Source organism: Mustela lutreola, chromosome 3, assembly GCF_030435805.1.
Source record: "Mustela lutreola isolate mMusLut2 chromosome 3, mMusLut2.pri, whole genome shotgun sequence".
Lineage (NCBI taxonomy): Eukaryota > Metazoa > Chordata > Mammalia > Carnivora > Mustelidae > Mustela > Mustela lutreola.
Genome location: NC_081292.1, coordinates 152,152,952 through 152,172,108, shown reverse-complemented (window position 1 = coordinate 152,172,108; position 19,157 = coordinate 152,152,952). Strand labels below are relative to the sequence as shown.

The 19,157-nt window shown below is 36.9% G+C and overlaps 1 protein-coding gene across 1 annotated transcript in view; it reads right to left on the bottom strand.

Annotated features, from left to right (window-relative positions):
* Positions 1-19,157, bottom strand: part of KCNH7 (potassium voltage-gated channel subfamily H member 7) — a 505,381-nt gene that overhangs the window by 58,545 nt on the left and 427,679 nt on the right. The window lies entirely within an intron of this gene.

Here is a 19,157-nt window from a genome sequence, read left to right as displayed (position 1 = left end):
CTTACTAGACAAAATGCCTTCTCTAATGAGGAGAAACAAGGTTCACTGTCTTGTGGGGAGAGAAAGTTATTTTTTAAAGAAACAAACAATAAGCTCATTTCAAGGTGAAAAGTGTGATAATGATAATAAAACAGAGTGGTATGAGAGATGGTGTCTGAGGGCATGGTCAGCATGGTGGTGACTTTAGAAAGAAAGGCCAAAGAAGGTCTTGCTGAGGAGCTGATGTCAAAGTTGAGAGAAGCCCACATAATGAGCCAGGCAAACACATCATTGGGAGATTTATTGGATGATTGTATGCATGCCTTATGCACTATATTTAAATTCATTTTTACTTTCCAAATGTGTTACACTGATGAACTGTTCCTTGATGTCGCAATGATATGATGTATTTTTCTTTGGGATGTGATATGTGTAACTAATTGTATGATTATTACTGACCAGGTATCTAATGATAGGACACTTCTATATAATAGCAGGATACTTAACTGGTTGTTTGGATTTGAAATCTGATAAGTACAAATTACAAGTTCATTTCTTAGGTTTCCTAAATAATGTCAGCTATAAGTACTATATAATTCACAGGGCATATAATTATTCCATAGTTACATGGTGTTTACCAATCAATTATTGAGTCATTTTATGTGTTCATTGTTGGTGTTTATTTTGCTAAGTACTACCAACTGCATTAAGAACGCTTATATTTTAATTAAAGAAATAGCACATGTCAGAGCTATTGCCCTCTATGTTTTCATATTGACTTGGAAAAAAAAAGCACTAAATGTTAAGAAAAATAGTTTCATTAATATTCCATAATAAGTGTTGTAGTTTCTTTCTCTTTCTTCTTTCCTTCCTTTCTCCTTCCTTCTTTCTTTTCTTCTTTCTTTCTTTCTTTCTTTCTTTCTTTCTTTCTTTCTTTCTTTCTTTCTTTCCTTTCTTTTTCTTTCCTTCTTCCTTCCTTCCTCCCTATCTATCTATCTATCTATCTATCATCTATCTTCTTTCTTTCTTTCCTTTTTCTTGTGCCAGAGTGGTCACTAGGAGAAGGGGAGATCCTTCGGTCTCCTCTGAATTCTTTCCAGTTTGTATTGGAACCTTCTAGAGATGAGAGAAAATTATGTAGTTGGGATGTGCTTATCAGATTTGGGCTCTGGTCTTTACTCATTATGGATTGTGTGGAAAAGTGGATCTTCCTTATTTTCAATGTTGAGTTACTAATTTTCAAGGTGGAATAGAGAAAACAGTATTCTTTTTCTTCACAGATGTAAAGAGTTTATCTCTTCTTGATCAATAAATGGAGAGTTTAAGTTAGTATTAGGTAGTTCTCTGGAAGAAAAATCAACTTCCATCATTTGAATTATCAACATTTTAGCTGAGCAGCTATATATTTTTTTTTCAAATTTAGTTGGTTCTTTTTTGTTTGTTTCAACTTTTTATTTAAGTTGTAGTTAGTTAATATATAGTGTAATACTGGCTTCAGGAGTAGAATTTAGTGATTTATCACGTATAACACCCAGGGCTCATCACAGCAAGTGCCATCTTTAATCTCCATCACCCATTGAGCCCATCCCTCCAGCCCCACCCACCTCCCCTCTAGCAACCCTCAGTTTGTTCTTTATAGTTAGTAGTCTTTTATGGTTTGCCTTCCTCTCTCTCTCTCTCTTATTTTTTGTTTTTGTTTCTATTTTGCTCCTTAAATTTCATGTATGGGTGAAATCATATGGTATTTGTCTTTAGCATAATATACTCTAGCTCCACCCACACTGTTGCAAATGGCAAGATTTCATTCTTATTGATGGCTAAGTAATAGTCCATTGTATACATGTACAACTTCTTTTTCCATTTATCAACTGATGGATGTTTATCCATAATTTGGCAATTTTTGATAGTGCTGCTATAAACATTGGGGTACATGTTCCCTTTCAAATCAGTATGTTTGTATCATTTGGGTAAGTACTACAATTGCTGGGTTGTAGGATAGTTCTATTTTTAACATTTTGAGTCACTTCTATACTTTTTTCCAGAGTGGCTGCCCCAGTTTGCATTCCCACCAACAGTGTAATGGTCTCCAATTTCTCCTGCATCCTTGCCCACATCTGTTGTTTTCTGTGTTGTTGATTTTTGCCATTTTGGCATGTGTGAGGTGATACCACATGTAGTTTTGATTTGTATTTCCCTGATGCCAAGTGATGTCTGTTTTAGCTGATTTGTTAGGTGCTAGAACTTTGGAACAAACAAATGAATGTATGGATTCTGCATCCATACCAGTCTGTCATCTTGGACAAGTTGTTTATTTAATTTTTAAACCTCAATTTTTTCATCTCTGAATGGGTATAATAATGCCTCCTCACAGGGTTGTAGACAATGCCCCATAAATACTAGCTTTCTATGTTATTTAAATATCCCATGTGCTTTAGTTTCCATCAGTAAGCAGGAAAACTATATTCTGAAATAGATTGATAGAACTTACACATTTTCCAAATGCATTACTTTGATAGCTAGAATTCTAGCTGGAGGCTTCGTAACACCGGCCTTGTGGCCTCCCCAGGAAATGGCAGTAATGTTAAAGACAAGAGCATCATTTAGATGCCCTGACAGCTTGGACTTCAGTAACAGGAATCACCCTGGTTCAATGTGTCTCTTTCTACACTTCACAGTTTCAGTTTGTGTGTTTTTCTTCCTTGCTCTGTTACCTATTTACTTGTGTTGAGAAATCAGAAGTATTTGAAGATAATTGTTCAAAACTTATCTTTGAAAGAAAATTTCTCTCTGAACCTCAAAAATAAGTGAAATATAATGAAAATTCTCTAGGGTATTTGGTTAATGAGGTTAAATGCTTCAAAACAAATGAGATGTTTTAATAACATGTTGTGATAATAAGTACTAAAAACTCTTCTAGCTGCCAAGATAGTAAAACAAAAATGATGTTATAAAAAATGATGTGTAGGCTACCTCCCTCCTTTCTTCTTCTTTCAAAAAAACATCTGATTCTTCTAGGATTGTATCAAAATGAGATAGAACCTAGGTGATAGTAAGTTCTTTAAGCAGATAAATGAATGTAATTTATATAATAATACATAAGTAACATCTTTTCTGGAAAAAAAACTTAAATATAGCACAGAATGGAGTCTCAACCTAACTTACATATTCCAACAAAGTAATTGAAGTTGTAGAGCAAGAGGGAGGGAGAGAAAGAGAGCAAGAGGGGAGGGAAGAGGGAGAGAAGGAGAGAAAAGTAGAGGGAGAGAAAATGGGGAGAAATAACGAAATAGTTGTTTCACCTTTCAGTTGCTTCATAAGGATGAGTGAAAATTGACTTCAACAGTCAAAGCTATTCTCTTGTGATTTCATAACATATAATCAAGAATAATCACATATGTTGTTTGACAATGTAACAAATGACTTGATCTTATTTTTATTGTTGTCAAGATGCTGCTAACACACCTGGGTATTCTTCCTTAGCTACTGTTGCATACAGAATATCTTGTAGATGACACCTAAGAGGGCAATAACTCTTTTCTTCTTCTTTAAATATCTCTTTAAAGATTTAAAGTGTTTTGCCCATATTACACAGAGAAAAACGATTGCACCAAAATTTCAGAGACAGTAGCCTAAAGAATGATCAATATCCTCTTGCTGATTTGTTGGAGACTATTAATCCCCACTGTTTAGCTCAATGTACTCTCTTTGTAGTATGTGCAAATGAAAAATGAGACCAACAACTACCTTATAGTTGTATTAACGTCAAAACTTGGCTAACTAGAATGTTTTTGGCATATATATTTCTCTTACGGTATATCTAATTTCTAATTTCAGACATATTATGTAAATCTATTTTTGTGGGTTTTTTTCCTACTTTTAAAAAATATAAATAAAATTATCTTTTAAACTGTGCAATAATTTCAAAAGAGTAGAGGTAAAAAATTTTCTCTTAGATGTTATTTCTTAACTTTTTACTGGTATTAGAAAAAATGCTGTTTATTATTACTTTTGGTAGATTAAAAAAGCATAAGAGCTCACAAGACTCTTGTGATTATGTGATTATGACCTGCAAGATATCATAATAGTAAGTAAGGTGGAGGAAGAGGTGAGTTAGTTTGCCGTAGCTTGAAGCAAAGTACTTTGTTTTTTGGTTCTGTTCATGAACTGTAGCCAAGGAGACATAATGAATTCTAGCAAGCCGTGGCTCTGCCTCATTAGTACCTATGCCATTTCAGACCTGAACTCCTTTAACTGTGATTGAATGATATTGCAAACTCTTTCTGCCTGAATGCCATAGTAAAGAAAGTATACTTATTTAGGACTTTATTTTTAATGTACTTTGCAATAACTTTTAAAATGTAAAATAACTCTTCCTCTGGCAATTCAAATTATTCAAGTTCTGGGTGGTTGAAGCGTATCATCCAATTAAAAAAAATTTTTTTTAAATGTGCCCATATCATAGTTTATTAAAGCCCTAGATACTTTCAGGGATCCTGGGTGGCTCTGTTGGTTAAGTGTCTGCCTTTGGCTCAGGTTTTGATTGCAGAGTCCTGAGATCAAGCCCAGGTTATGCTCCTGGCTCAGTAGGGAGTCTGCTTCTCCCTCTTCCTCTGCCCCTCCCCTGGCATGTGCTCTCTCTCTCTCAAATAAAAAAAATAAAAAATTTTAAAAATAAAATGAAACCCTAGATACTTTTTTATACTGAGGTAGAAGTAAGTTTCCTTTATTAAATATGACTTTCTTAACTAAACTTTATTTTAAATATATATACTCTAAAAAATTACAATTTTAGAAACACCAGACCCAGACTCAAGATGACCATGTGATTTTTTTTTACTAGATATTTTACAATAGATGAGTTAATATCCTTTCTTAGTGTAAGTGAAATTCTTTCTGAAGGCCTGAAATTAGAACAGGGGACTTCTTACTATTATCAAACAATTCTCTTCTTAAGAATAAATCCGGTCACGGGGACGCCTGGGTGGCTCAGTTGGTTGGACGACTGCCTTCGGCTCAGGTCATGATCCTGGAGTCCCGGGATCGAGTCCCGCATCGGACTCCCAGCTCCATGGGGAGTCTGCTTCTCTCTCTGACCTTCTCCTCATTCATGCTCTCTCTCACTGTCTCTCTCTCAAGTAAATAAATAAAATCTTTAAAAAAAAAAAAAAAAAAAAAAAAAAAAAAAAAAAAAAGAATAAATCCGGTTACGGAGGAGTCAAGATGGCGGAGAAGTAGCAAGCTGAGACTGCTTCAGCTAGCCGGAGATCAGCTAGATAGCTTATCTAAAGATTGCAAACACCTGAAAATCCATCGGCAGATCGAAGAGAAGAAGAACAGCAATTCTGGAAACAGAAAAACAACCACTTTCTGAAAGGTAGGACCGGCGGAGAAGTGAATCCAAAGCGACGGGAAGATAGACCCCGGGGGGAGGGGCCGGCTCCCGGCAAGCGGCGGAGCAACCGCGCACAAAATCAGGACTTTTAAAAGTCTGCTCCGCGGAGGGACATCGCTCCAGAGGCTAAACCGGAGCGAAGCCCACGCGGGGTCAGCGTGGCCTCAGGTCCCGCAGGGTCACAGAAGGATCGGGGGTGTCTGAGTGTCGCAGAGCTTGCGGGTATTGGAACGGGAAAGCCGGCTACAGAGACAGAGCCGACAGTAAGCTCGCAGCTCCGTGTTACCTTGAACCGGTCGCAGGCTCGGTGAGCTCGGAGCGCGGCCGGAGGTCAGGCAGACGGGAGTAACTGGGCGCTGTTCTCTGAGGGCGCACTGAGGAGTGGGGCCCTGGGCTCTCGGCTCCTCCGGGCCGGAGACCAGGAGGCCGCCATTTGTATTCCCGTCCTCTGGAACTCTACGGAAAGCGCTCAGGGAACAAAAGCTCCTGAAAGCAAACCCGAGCGGATTACTCACCCCGGCCCCGGGTAAGGGCGGTGTAATTCCGCCTGGGGCAAAGACACTTGAAAATCACTACAACAGGCCCCTCCCCCAGAAGATCAACAAGAAATCCAGCCGAGACCAAGCTCACCTACCAAGGAGTGCGGTTTCAATACCAAGGAGAGCAGCAGAATTCCAGAGGAGGAGAAAGCCAAGCACGGAACTCATGGCTTTTTTCCTGTGATTTTTTTTAGTCTTGCAGTTAATTTAATTTTTTCTTTTTCATTTTTTTTTTTTTTTTCTCGCCTTCGGGTAAAATTTTTTTTTTTTTTTAACTGTTACCTTTTTCTTTTTTAACGATTTTTTACTAGTTTATCTAATATATATATATATTTTTTTACATTTTTCTTAGGTGTTTTCTTTTTTAAAAAAAAATTCTTTTCTTTTTTTTTTTTTTTTTTTTCTTTTTTCTTTCTTCCTTTTTGAACCTCTTTTTATCCCCTTTCTCCCCACTCACGATTTTGGATCTCTTCTAATTTGGCTAAAGCATATTTTCCTGGGGTTGTTGCCACCCTTTTAGTATTTTACTTGCCCCTTCATTTACTCTTATCTGGACAAAATGACAAGACGTAAAAATTCACCACAAAAAAAAGAACAAGAGGCAGTACCGAAGGCTAGGGACCTAATCAATACAGACATCGGTAATATGTCAGATCTAGAGTTCAGAATGACAATTCTCAAGGTTCTAGCCGGGCTCGAAAAAGGCATGGAAGATATTAGAGAAACCCTCTCGAGAGATATAAAAGCCCTTTCTGGAGAAATAAAAGAACTAAAATCTAACCAAGTTGAAATCAAAAAAGCTATTAATGAGGTGCAATCAAAAATGGAGGCTCTCACTGCTAGGATAAATGAGGCAGAAGAAAGAATTAGTGATATAGAAGACCAAATGACAGAGAATAAAGAAGCTGATCAAAAGAGGGACAAACAGCTACTGGACCACGAGGGGAGAATTCGAGAAATAAGTGACACCATAAGACGAAACAACATTAGAATAATTGGGATTCCAGAAGAAGAAGAAAGTGAGAGGGGAGCAGAAGGTATACTGGAGAGAATTATTGGGGAGAATTTCCCCAATATGGCAAAGGGAACAAGCATCAAAATTCAGGAGGTTCAGAGAATGCCCCTCAAAATAAATAAGAATAGGCCCACACCCCGTCACATAATAGTAAAATTTACAAGTCTCAATGACAAAGAGAAAATCCTGAAAGCAGCCCGGGAAAAGAAGTCTGTAACATACAATGGTAAAAATATTAGATTGGCAGCTGACTTATCCACAGAGACCTGGCAGGCCAGAAAGAGCTGGCATGATATTTTCAGAGCACTAAACGAGAAAAACATGCAGCCAAGAATACTATATCCAGCTAGGCTATCATTGAAAATAGAAGGAGAGATTAAAAGCTTCCAGGACAAACAACAACTGAAAGAATTTGCAAATACCAAACCAGCTCTACAGGAAATATTGAAAGGGGTCCTCTAAGCAAAGAGAGAGCCTACAAGTGGTAGATCAGAAAGGAACAGAGACCATATACAGTAACAGTCACCTTACAGGCAATACAATGGCACTAAATTCATATCTCTCAATAGTTACCCTGAATGTGAATGGGCTAAATGCCCCTGTCAAAAGACACAGGGTATCAGAATGGATAAAAAAACAAAACCCATCTATATGTTGCCTCCAAGAAACACATTTTAAGCCCGAAGACACCTCCAGATTTAAAGTGAGGGGGTGGAAAAGAATTTACCATGCTAATGGACATCAGAAGAAAGCAGGAGTGGCAATCCTTATATCAGATCAATTAGATTTTAAGCCAAAGACTGTAATAAGAGATGAGGAAGGACACTATATCATACTCAAAGGGTCTGTCCAACAAGAAGATTTAACAATTTTAAATATCTATGCCCCCAACGTGGGAGCAGCCAACTATATAAACCAATTAATAACAAAATCAAAGAAACACATAAACAACAATACAATAATAGTAGGGGACTTTAATATTCCCCTCACTGAAATGGACAGGTCATCCAAGCAAAAGATCAGCAAGGAAATAAAGGCCTTAAATGACACACTGGACCAGATGGACATCACAGATATATTCAGAATATTTCATCCCAAAGCAACAGAATACACATTCTTCTCTAGTGCACATGGTACATTCTCCAGAATAGATCACATCCTCGGTCCTAAATCAGGACTCAACCGGTATCAAAAGATTGGGATCATTCCCTGCATATTTTCAGACCACAATGCTCTAAAGCTAGAACTCAACCACAAAAGGAAGTTTGGAAAGAACCCAAATACATGGAGACTAAACAGTATCCTTCTAAAGAATGAATGGGTCAACCGGGAAATTAAAGAAGAATTGAAAAAAATCATGGAAACAAATGATAATGAAAATACAACGGTTCAAAATCTGTGGGACACAACAAAGGCAGTCCTGAGAGGAAAATATATAGCGGTACAAGCCTTTCTCAAGAAACAAGAAAGGTCTCAGGTACACAACCTAACCCTACACCTAAAGGAGCTGGAGAAGGAACAAGAAAGAAACCCTAAGCCCAGCAGGAGAAGAGAAATCATAAAGATCAGAGCAGAAATCAATGAAATAGAAACCAAAAAAACAATAGAACAAATCAACGAAACTAGGAGCTGGTTCTTTGAAAGAATTAATAAAATTGATAAACCCCTGGCCCGACTTATCAAAAAGAAAAGAGAAAGGACCCAAATAAATAAAATAATGAATGAAAGAGGAGAGATCACAACTAACACCAAGGAAATACAAACTATTATAAGAACATACTATGAGCAACTCTACGGCAATGAATTTGACAATCTGGAAGAAATGGATGCATTCCTAGAAACATATAAACTACCACAACTGAACCATGAAGAAATAGAAAGCCTGAACAGACCCATAACCAGTAAGGAGATTGAAACAGTCATTAAAAATCTCCAAACAAACAAAAGCCCAGGGCCAGACGGCTTCCCGGGGGAATTCTACCAAACATTTAAAGAAGAACTAATTCCTATTCTCCTGAAACTGTTCCAAAAAATAGAAATGGAAGGAAAACTTCCAAACTCATTTTATGAGGCCAGCATCACCTTGATCCCAAAACCAGACAAGGATCCCACCAAAAAAGAGAGCTATAGACCGATATCCTTGATGAACACAGATGCGAAAATACTCAACAAAATACTAGCCAATCGGATTCAACAGTACATTAAAAAGATTATTCACCACGACCAAGTGGGATTTATTCCAGGGCTGCAAGGTTGGTTCAACATCCGCAAATCAGTCAATGTGATACAACACATCAATAAAAGTAAGAACAAGAACCATATGATACTCTCAATAGATGCTGAAAAAGCATTTGACAAAGTACAACATCCCTTCCTGATCAAAACTCTTCAAAGTGTAGGGATAGAGGGCACATACCTCAATATCATCAAAGCCATCTATGAAAAACCCACCGCAAATATCATTCTCAATGGAGAAAAACTGAAAGCTTTTCCGCTAAGGTCAGGAACACGGCAGGGATGTCCATTATCACCACTGCTATTCAACATCGTACTAGAGGTCCTAGCCTCAGCAATCAGACAACAAAAGGAAATTAAAGGCATCCAAATCGGCAAAGAAGAAGTCAAATTATCACTCTTCGCAGATGATATGATACTATATGTGGAAAACCCAAAAGACTCCACTCCAAAACTGCTAGAACTTATACAGGAATTCAGTAAAGTGTCAGGATATAAAATCAATGCACAGAAATCAGTTGCATTTCTCTACACCAACAGCAAGACAGAAGAAAGAGATATTAAGGAGTCAATCCCATTTACAATTGCATCCAAAACCATAAGATACCTAGGAATAAACCTAACCAAAGAGACACAGAATCTATACTCAGAAAACTATAAAGTACTCATGAAAGAAATTGAGGAAGACACAAAGAAATGGAAAAATGTTCCATGCTCCTGGATTGGAAGAATAAATATTGTGAAAATGTCTATGCTACCTAAAGCAATCTACACATTTAATGCAATTCCTATCAAAGTACCATCCATCTTTTTCAAAGAAATGGAACAAATAATTCTAAAATTTATATGGAACCAGAAAAGACCTCGAATAGCCAAAGGGATATTGAAAAAGAAAGCCAACGTTGGTGGCATCACAATTCCGGACTTCAAGCTCTATTACAAAGCTGTCATCATCAAGACAGCATGGTACTGGCACAAAAACAGACACATAGATCAATGGAACAAAATAGAGAGCCCAGAAATAGACCCTCAACTCTATGGTCAACTAATCTTCGACAAAGCAGGAAAGAATGTCCAATGGAAAAAAGACAGCCTTTTCAATAAATGGTGCTGGGAAAATTGGACAGCCACATGCAGAAAAATGAAATTGGACCATTTCCTTACACCACACACAAAAATAGACTCAAAATGGATGAAGGACCTCAATGTACGAAAGGAATCCATCAAAATCCTTGAGGAGAACACGGGCAGCAACCTCTTCGACCTCTGCCGCAGCAACATCTTCCTAGGAACAACGCAAAAGGCAAGGGAAGCAAGGGAAAAAATGAACTACTGGGATTTCATCAAGATCAAAAGCTTTTGCACAGCAAAGGAAACAGTTAACAAAATCAAAAGACAACTGACAGAATGGGAGAAGATATTTGCAAACGACATATCAGATAAAGGACTAGTGTCCAGAATCTATAAAGAACTTAGCAAACTCAACACCCAAAGAACAAATAATCCAATCAAGAAATGGGCAGAAGACATGAACAGACATTTCTGCAAAGAAGACATCCAGATGGCCAACAGACACATGAAAAAGTGCTCCATATCACTTGGCATCAGGGAAATACAAATCAAAACCACAATGAGATATCACCTCACACCAGTCAGAATGGCTAAAATCAACAAGTCAGGAAATGACAGATGCTGGCGAGGATGCGGAGAAAGGGGAACCCTCCTACACTGTTGGTGGGAATGCAAGCTGGTGCAGCCACTCTGGAAAACAGCATGGAGGTTCCTCAAAATGTTGAAAATAGAACTGCCCTATGACCCAGCAATTGCACTATTGGGTATTTACCCTAAAGATACAAATGTAGTGATCCAAAGGGACACATGCACCCGAATGTTTATAGCAGCAATGTCCACAATAGCCAAACTATGGAAAGAACCTAGATGTCCATCAACAGATGAATGGATCAAGAAGATGTGGTATATATACACAATGGAATACTATGCAGCCATCAAAAGAAATGAAATCTTGCCATTTGCAACAACATGGATGGAACTAGAGCGTATCATGCTTAGCGAAATAAGTCAAGCAGAGAAAGACAACTATCATATGATCTCCCTGATATGAGGAAGTGGTGATGCAACATGGAGGCTTAAGTGGGTAGAAGAATAAATGAAACAAGATGGGATTGGGAGGGAGACAAACCATAAGTGACTCTTAATCTCACAAAACAAACTGAGGGTTGCCGGGGGGAGGGGGTTGGGGAGAAGGGGGTGGGATTATGGACATTGGGGAGGGTATGTGATTTGGTGAGTGCTGTGAAGTGTGTAAACCTGGTGATTCACAGACCTGGGGATAAAAATATATGTATATAAAAAATATATGTTTATAAAAAAAAAAAAAAAAAAAAAAAAAAAAAGAATAAATCCGGTTACACTTTAACTGAGAAATCCTCATCAATAAGAGAAAATATTATGCTCAATAATTTTCAAAATAAATTTTAAGTAAGCATTTTCAAGAATTTTACATTTAAAATACTTTATTTCAGAAGTTTTCTAAAACTTTTCTAAAACTTTTGCCTGTAGTAAGTGGGTAGAATTATTTATTTATAAATGGGGAAATATCAGTATGAGATCTTTAGTTTTGCCTACAGGATTGAAAGAATGAATCATCACTGAAAATTTCTCCTTAATCCATCATTCTGTTCTGTTTGTCAAGAAATATTTGGGTACAAGTGGGGAAATGGGAACACTTAGTAACACATTTCATAACTCTACACTCATGTTTTGCTTCAGGTTTTATTTCAATTTCCTCTAAGCTCTGTCGCTTATATATACCATTCCATGAATTGCTTACCCAATAAAACTTAACAATATTGAAACTAGTTTTGAGTTTTTTGTTCAGTTTGAGTCACACTTTTTCCAATATTTCTAAGGACACATTCACTAATACAATAAAAAAAAAAAAAAAGAAACCATATTTTGAGTATGTAACAAACCTTAAGGAAATCACCTAATTTATTCTTTATTTATTCATACCAAACCTTACAAATTCCTCCACAAACTGAGACTTTCAAACTCAAGAATTTACAACCTCCCTGTGAAACTCACTCCAATGTTTAACAACCTTTACTGTCAAGATGTTTTTATTTTTATTTTGTTTATAATTAACATTCTATTTTGCTGCAATTTGAACTCATTTTCCCTTTCTGTAGTTACAATAACATGGAAAACTGGTCATCAAATGATTTTAAATAGTAATAAGCAAATGTTACAATGAATAAAAAATTTTGGATGTTATATTTTAAAAAGAGAATTTGACTTGTTTTGAGAAATATTTAACCAAATATTGAACCTTTTGTCATCTCTAGCAAATTGTAGACAAAAGATCACACATACATGATGAATAAATGGTAAGCTAAATGAAAAACATATTTATTTTATGGAATGTTCTTATATTTCCTTGGTTCAAAAATTATTGCATTGGGGACCCTGCATCTCTTACTTGTCAAACAACAGATTTTTAGAGGCATGACCAACAACCTCAAATATAAGCCAATGGAGACATCTGCCTTAACTTCCAAGAACTATCTAAATGGAGACACAGTCACTTTATGGGTAGGAATATATTATGTATACAGTTCTTCAAAATGTATTTTGGTTTTTAAATTTGAACATTAGTATGTCTAATGTTTTAGCAATTCACTTCTAACAAAATAATGGCAACTGCTGTAGATATTAGGTTCAGAAAGAATTCTGACAAGGTGATCTGAATTTCTATACAGATGCTTGCTAAGTTTTCCCTTGTATCCTTTCTATGATGCATCTAATAGACTACTGAAACAAACATATCAATGTCAACAGAAACTCCTCTTTTCTATTAAAACTTCCCCTCAAAGAGCACTGTATATACTTAGGTTTCGAAGACCTTGTTTGTATTCAGGATTCATGAAAAGTAACAGTAAAGTGGGAATCCAGAGAGGTCCACAAAGGAAGTAGTTAATAAAAAACAAAACAAACAAAAAATACTAATTTTCCGGAGAGGAAGACGTTAATGAGGTCTGTAACTAAAGAGAACGCTCTAGATTCTAACAGCTGATAAATTTGAAACTCAGATAAGCAAAATATGGGAAAACTTGAGGGAGGTAATGAAAAGTTGACTTTTTGGAGACGGAGTCAATAGTGTTGTTCTCTTGCATCAGTGATATTGAGACAATTTGCTATGGGTGGCATGATACTTGATGATGCAAAAATTAAGAAATAGAGACTCTTTTCCTTCCTTGGTCTGTCTGGATGGCATTAATAATAGGAAGATACTAATGACATCGGAAAGCCTAGTTATTGCCCAGCATTTCTTTCTTTTCTTTTTTTTAAAGATGTTATTTATTTATTTGAAAGAGACCAAAAGAGAATGAGAGGGTAAGGGCAGAGGGAGGGGGAGAAGCAGACTCCCTGTTGAACAGGGAGCCCAATGTGGGGTTTGATCCCAGGATCCTGAGATCATGACCTAAGTGGAAATCAAGAGTCAGATGCTTAACTGACTGAGCCATCCAGGACCCCTGTCAGTATTCCTTTCTTCAACATATTTTCTTAATATTTTGGAAAATCCTCTAGTTATTAGTAGAAGATTTGCTTTTACTTAGGCTAAAACATTAAATGAGTGTTTTGAAAAAGTGGGCAATTCTGTTCATATAAAATATATGTGTATTTCTGCTTTAGTAAAAATGTATATGCCAAGCTATCCTCAGCATTGCTAGGATATATGTTTTATAGCTAAAATAATATAGATCCAAAATTCAAATAGGTTTCCTTCTTCAGGGCTGAGTGTAAATAGAACTGAAATATTACAGTAGCCTACCATTTAGAGAAATTGGCAAGGAAGACACTAATAGTTAATTAACTATTTTGACATTGACAAAATTGTTTTCTCTAAGGTCATCTGAGATGCTGTGATGCATAGAAAAAAACATTTTAATAATTCAGCTAGAATTAAGCAATGATGAAATCATGGCTGTCCTTATATTTAGCTTAAAACCACTGCTTTACTTGATTATTTATGTCTTTGTTTTGTAGAAATGTTCACCCGTGAGCATATGGATTTCTTCTTTAATCCAGATAAGGCCACCAAATCTTGCATATCTAAACAGCAGAAATTCCTGCCACTTTTAAAAAGGCCACCAAATCTTGCATATCTAAACAGCAGAAATTCCTGCCACTTTTAAAAATGAAGTTTTCAAGGTTTTACTTTAGACCTACCAAATGTGATCCAAACTCTTTTATAAGATCCACATCAAAATCTGCACATGATCCTGAGGGAGAATCACTGGTCTAAACCAATCTTTGCCATGATTATATCTAATTCATAATTTAATGGAGCTTGCTTCTATTTCTTATACTCATATATATATCTTTCTAGTTGTTCATGGAGTCCCTGACTTGCCTACATGCCATCTGTACTCGGATGACTGATGGGCACCTCAAACTTCACATGGACCAAACAGGAATTTCACTCCCATAATGCACCTTCTTCTCACCAGGTTTTTCCTATCTGGAAAGTTGCTTCAGGACCTCCATCCTCCAAAATATCTCAAACAAAAAGAAAGAAATGACAAAATCTTTGAACCATCATTAATTCTGCTTTGCTTCTTACTCCTCCAACAATATTAATCCATCAACAAGCCTAACAGCTCCCCTCTACTATATCCCAAATGTGTCTTTATCTCCTCACCTCTATTGCCACCATGTGGTCCAAGCTGTTGCTGTTTTGTTCCTGCTGCATTATAGCAAAAGCTCGAAGCCTTGAAGAAGCCTTCCCCTGCTTCCACCCTGACTAAATTGTCTGCAGACCATCAGCCAGGAGGTCTTTAAAACCGTCTGTTAGATTATGTTGTTCCCACTCGGAAGGCGCCACTGCAGCCAGAATAAACCTCAAATTCCCAGATGTCACGGTTTGCATGTGATTTGGTCCCTGTCACTGCATCCTCCTGTCTTAGCGCTCAACTCCCAATTCACTATGGTTCACCCCAGCTGACACCGGCCTCTCTGCTCTAACACACCAAGCTTGTTCCCCAGTTGGGCCATTTTCAGTAGTGGGTTTTTTTTTTTTTTTAAACATTAAATTTTTTAAAAAAGATTTTATTTATTTATTTGACAGAGATCTCAAGTAGGCAGACAGGCAGGCAGAGAGAGGGAGAGGGAGCGGGCTCCCTGCCAAGCAGAGCCCGATGCAGGGCTCGATATCAGGACCCTAAGATCATGACCTTAGCCGAAGGCAGAGGCTTAACTCACTGAGCCACCCAGGCGCCCCAGTGGTGTTTTGTTTTGCTTGAAATGCTCTCCATGTGTTTTCAAGAGACCAGTTTTTTCTGGTCAAGTTCCAACTCAAATGGCACTTCCCCCCCAAATCGTTCCTAATCGCTTCATTCAAATTAGCCACCTGTGGAAGTCATTCTGCATCACAAGGCTTTTTCTTGTCAGCTCATAAACTTCTTAAGGGGAGAATCTGAAACAAAAACAGTAACTCTTTTCCTTCACCAGGTGTAGCCTTCCAGTACTGCCTTTCCCACCTGCTTTTATTACCAAGATTCTAGCAAGAAGGGGCCCTACATGCTTCCTGTTAATTTCTGAAGCCACTTCCATTTGGCTGTGGCAAACGTCTGACCTGACACCACTTCAGCATAGTGAACTGACACACTTAGTGATTTATTTCCGGCCTTCATCCCACTTTATGTCTTTATACTTTATAGTATTTGACACCACTTCCTGAATTTTTCCTTACTTCCCAGTACAGTGAGGTAAGTAGTCCTAATAATGCCTAGAGTAGTCTCCAACAGCAGAAAAATTATCTGTGTCCTATATAACTTTTCAGTGTCTCACAGTCATTCATATTGGCAATACCTAAACTTTTTTTTGAGCTTCAATGCTGGGTTTTACATCTAAACAGATGTTAACTTTTGCACATTTTAATATTCATTAAAATATCCAGGAATTTAGCTACCTTGAAAACTGAGAGATAATTAACTTGTTTAGTTTGGACCTTCAGTAGGAATTGTTTACTGTTCTAGAAAATTATGTCTTCAGTGACAGCAAGTCCTGTGGTATTGTATACTGTGTATATATAGCATGCCTATGTCAGCCCATGTTTGTTGTTATCATAGTCACGAGATTTCTAGGTGTGTGTATATGTTAATATATGCATAGATATACATATTTACCTGTACATGTGTATGCATACACATATATACCTATATAAACCTATATATACATACACATATATACCTATAAAACCTATATATTCAACCCTTATGTTAAAATGAAAATAAAAGGCTATATTATTTGTGACATTTTTTAAAAAATGTATTTGTTAGACACAGAGAGAGAGAGAGATCACAAGTAGGCAGAGAGGCAAACAGAGGGAGAGGGGAAGCAGGCTCCCCGTTGAGCAGAGAGCCAATGTAGGGCTCGATCCCAAGACCCTGAGAGCATGACTTGAGCCAAAGGCAGAGGCTTGACCTACTGAGCCACCCAGGTGCCCCTCTATTTGTGATTTTTATTTAACAATAATAAAAGGGGCTTTATAAAATATTTGTAATATTGGGTCTGATAGGACTGGGAACCATACCTCATAGCTCCATGCTTCTAATGGGCTTCCCATCCAATTGGCATGACTTCCCCACCCCTTTTACCTGAAAGATATCCACTGGTTTTCAGGAACCCCCCCTTCCATGTTCACATGTCCCCCTGTACATGGCACTATTAAAGCATTTATCAGATAGTACTCTCTGCTCATCGGCTATTCTCATTGTAGACGGTAATCTCCCAGACAGTGGGATCCTTGTCTTATTCTTTCTGTAAATGCAGGGTCTAGCATGTTGGCAGTAGTTGGTTCTTAATAAATGCTTACAGAATGAATGAACCTACTTGAATAAAGGTTACCATAGCACTTTCTAGAAATGGCAAAATGAGTTAAGTCAATTCTCATTAAAATTTGTAAAAGAAAAAAAAAATAACATGAAACTCCAATTGGTGTAATAGATACAATCAAGCTAATCCTTTACAGTGGAGGTGGATGGCTCTGAGTCTTATCAATCTGTCCTGATGTCAACTCTTGAGGGCCTCTGAACTCGGGCCATCTCTTTCAGTCACCTTTATGATACCCCAGTCTGAAAAACATTGCACTGGATAATATCTTGTTAGAGTGACCTCTAGCTTAATGATTTTAGGATTTGCCATTTAGTTTTGGGTCAAAATCCCAAAAAGTTTTCTTTTTTTTCATATTCATGTGATAAAACTTCCCAAATTAGTTCCTTTGAATATAAGATCTCTTTTTATTCTAGAAGCATTTTTCTTCTTTTTTTCCCAGAAACAAAAATGGAAGCTAAATATTTTTAATACTTTTACTACAAGACATTATACACTTTTGGAAAAGTATCATTCTGAACTATCACTATGTATTGAAAAACTTAACTAAAAGCTTGATTGTAGGGGTGCCTGTGTTGCTCAGTCAACTGAGCTCAGATACTCAGTTAAGCATCTGTATCTTGGTCTCGGCTCAGATCATGATCTCGGGGTCCTGGGATTGAGCCCCTGATTGGCCTCTGTGCTTTGCAGAGAGTCTTCCTGAGGGCTCTCTTTCTTCCTCTCCCTCTGCTTCTCACCTCACTTGCTCTCTATCTCAAATAAATATATATTTTTTAAAAGTCTGATTATAGTTACATAATATAGTTTGCATATAAAAGAAGTAACTTCATTGTTACTCTTGAAAAATGTATAAAGTAGTCCAATTCATCACTGGTCTTGTTGTTACCTCTCAGAGCCAACTCACCCCAATAGTTGACACCCTTAACCGCCTTCCAGACCCATGCCTTCCCTTGCTATCCTTGATGCCTACATACCTCTCTCTAAAATATGCCCTCTACTCCTTTGCTTTGCAACCTAATAACTGTCCTCAACATATTTCCTTTCTGTCTCCCATTTCTTCAGGATTCCTAACTGCAACTAGCTAATCAAATAACTACTGTAAGATCATAGACACTCAATAAGTATTTGTTCAATACCTGAATTATTAAGGTATTTATGGATTACTATGGTAACATGTGAGTTTAAGGGAAGATTTCATTAAAAAACAGACTTTAATCCAAAGGGATGGGAAAGAGAAGAGGAGTAACCTTTAGCAAGCACTTACTACCTACCTGGTACTGAGTTAGTCTTTCATATGTGCTGCTTTATTTTTTAAAATCATAACGTACCTTTCACCATTTTACAGAAAAACAAATGAAATCTTAACAAGTTAAATATCTTGCCAAAATATAACAAGTAAGTGGCAAAGAGGAGAGTCAGACCCAGGTCCAAGTCCAAAGTCAGAACTCTTCTGATATCATATCACATCTTAAAAGAACGAAGAGTAGGTTTGGGACCATCGGAGAACCCATGAAAGCACATGGGATTAGAGAAGTTGTATTGCTTTCTTTGAGGCAAACTTCACCTTTTTCTTGATGCTACATGGAAAAAATAGTCTAGACACCATTTTTCCCAGAAACTATTTCCTCCTATACTAATGTGAATCACAATTAATTTTTGTTTCAGCTCTTGAAGTCCAGTTTGAAATAGTGATTATCTAAATCAGATATTCTAATTTTATTATTTTCAAGTGATATAGTAACTGTAAGTAAACTAATCAAAATTTGAATCCTAAAAATTCTACCTTAATGGTTTTAATCAGCATTCTCAAATACTGATTTGTTATTGATGAAATCTCATCAGTAAATTAACTTCTCCTAACAATCCTATTTAACCTATTTATTTTTTCACTCATTCTTTTATTTCCACCACGTTGAAATTTAATTTGGTGTACATATTTTAAAATTTGAAAGCATGAGATTTTACTCTATTTTTTATCAGTAAGAACTTATTTGATGTACGTACATGGATCACCCATTGTAAGAAACTCATAAAAGTAAGTATCAAGAAGTGTTTCTTTTTCTTCCTTTTTAATTAACAACCG